The following is a 2415-nucleotide window of genomic DNA, read 5'->3' as shown; positions in this document are numbered from 1 at the left end:
TCACTAGTTTTGCCTGCAATTATTTAGGCTATTATAAGATATAAGATAAGATATAAGATATTTATTTCGAGAAATTACTATCTCAAGCCCTGAAGGGCTGAATTCGAATTTCGAAGTCCATAAAAAAACAAACAAGCAAGAAACTCATAACAAAAGCACAACAATTTAAAGATTGGCAACCAATGAAAAAAAAAAAAAAAGATTAAAATAAATAAATAATCAAATATCGGAATGCTGTATGATTCCTTTGTCACTTATATTAAAAAACTTCAAAATGGCAACTAGTTAATAAGATAAAAAATAAAAAAAATGAAAAAAAAAAAAAATAATATACACATTAACAAATGTTTAAAAAACAACATAAAAAGGGGATAGGGAACAAAAAAAAGGATATAGAGAAAACCGAGCTGTTTCTTTTATTATATAAGAGAAAAGACAAAATTTATGTACAAATTAACCACTATTTATTAAATCAGTAAAAAAGGGATAAAAGATTTCTTATACCGCAAGGTAGTACAAAGAATGGGAGATAAGGTGGGGATAGGCTGGGACACAGTTCATGGAGGACGATTTCTATCAGGTACATGGTATTCAGGGAAAAGGTTCGCAGTACGGGGGTTCAAAAGTGCCAACTGACCAAAACGGAGGCACAAATTATTTCTTCGTCTCTCGAGGGTCTCTAGGTTTGAAATATTTAACAAAGACAAAGACGGTTTCTTGCCCTCTTTAAAAATAATTCTTAGAGCTCTCTTTTGGATATTTTCAATTTTTTGTGTTGCTTCATTAGAGAGGACAGGGTGCCACACAGAACAAGCATACTCTAATATGGGACGCACAAAAGAAATGTATACTTGTAGTACAGGAAAATGAGCTCCAAAAAGAGGTCGACCCGAAACAAATTGCAACAGAAATGATTTTTACACCATCTTGTAGAGAAAAAAAAACTGAACAACATATCCATTTTCGCATATTCTGAGTCGACGCAAAATAACGGTTTTTTGGCTTTTAATGCTATTTTTTTCGTTATTCGAATAAATATCGCAATTTTCGTGGACATCGGTTTTTCTTGAACGGAAGTATGATTCTAACCCAAAATAACATGGCGAGACCGAAAACGAAGTCGGATTTAGCGTAAGAAGCACCATAAAAAAGTAACTGTATTTTTTCGACTTTTTTCGCCTAAAAAATACAATTTTCGTTGTAGCCCGATTTTCTTGAATGAAAGTGTGGTTCTGACGTAGAATCACGAGCTGAGATCGAAAATAGAATCAAATAGGTTGTTCACTGAACCAGAAAAAAAATCGTAATCATTAATGAATGATCTACATTTTTTTAGAAAATAATTAGGGAAAGTGAATTACAAACCGAACTGGTTTTCAGTGGTCAGTATCGTAAATCACACTTAAAACACTCTTCGTATACAATTTAGGGTCAACCATAAGTGCTTGCTGCGTGGCATTCCAACCCGGTCTTGGAGTTTTCAGGTACCAGGAGGAATGCCAGAGGATTTCAAGGGTAGAGTTAACAACTGGTTGAAAATCTCTCAGACCTTCATATCTGATTCGCGAGAGTATGGAATCGTCTGATTTATGGTGCACAATGCGTATCTTTTGAGCATTTCTTATGTCATCGGCAGTGGGATTAATCCTAGGAATGCGTATTCTAGCAGAAGTTGACGCTGGTGTCACAGAGGCAATGATACCCATACCGTGGAAAGTATTGTTGCCATCGAGAGTGCAGATATCATGATCCACGTTGTCGGCAACGTGGTGAATAAACCCGCCAGGGAGAATTTCATCCAGATCCTCAACTGCGCTGATGGCTGAACATCTTTCGAATCGCCGAACTTCATAGTACGACGAACAGAATCCCATTGCGTTCAGAGTGTCGATGAGATATCGCGACGCAAAGTGATGATGCATCTGTACACCCAGACCTATTTGCAGAGGTGCAATTACAGCTTGTGGTCTAGCTGCTTGTATGATCGCATGACCAATACTAGCAATCTTGAGGTCTACGGTCTTCCCAACAAATATTTCCCGAAGAAAAAGTCTGAGGCTGTCAGGTACAAAGTTCACAGCTTCTGAAGTGGTTGACAGTTTTTCTAAAACGTCGTAGTCGTCTTTGTTTGTCTGTAGGCCTTTTATGTCGTTTTTCAACAGTTTCGCTGCAGCGCAAAGCAACTGTGCTTTTTCCTTCTCGGGATCTGCAGATCTTGCTTCCACATGATACTGATTTAAGATTGATGACGCAGTATCCGTGAAAGTCACTACATTCGACTTTCCGTCGACAGTCGAGATGAGAATTCTAGTACCGAAGTGCTCGAGAATCTTTTTCTTCATATAAACATTGCTGTAAGGTTCAACATCCACTTCAAGAGCGTCACGCATCTTTTGAACTACATCACTGACTGTT

This window comes from Artemia sp. Qi Xiang Cuo, chromosome 3 (genome assembly GCF_049724085.1).
Source record: "Artemia sp. Qi Xiang Cuo chromosome 3, ASM4972408v1, whole genome shotgun sequence".
Lineage (NCBI taxonomy): Eukaryota > Metazoa > Arthropoda > Branchiopoda > Anostraca > Artemiidae > Artemia > Artemia sp. Qi Xiang Cuo.
This window is presented reverse-complemented; position numbering follows the sequence as displayed.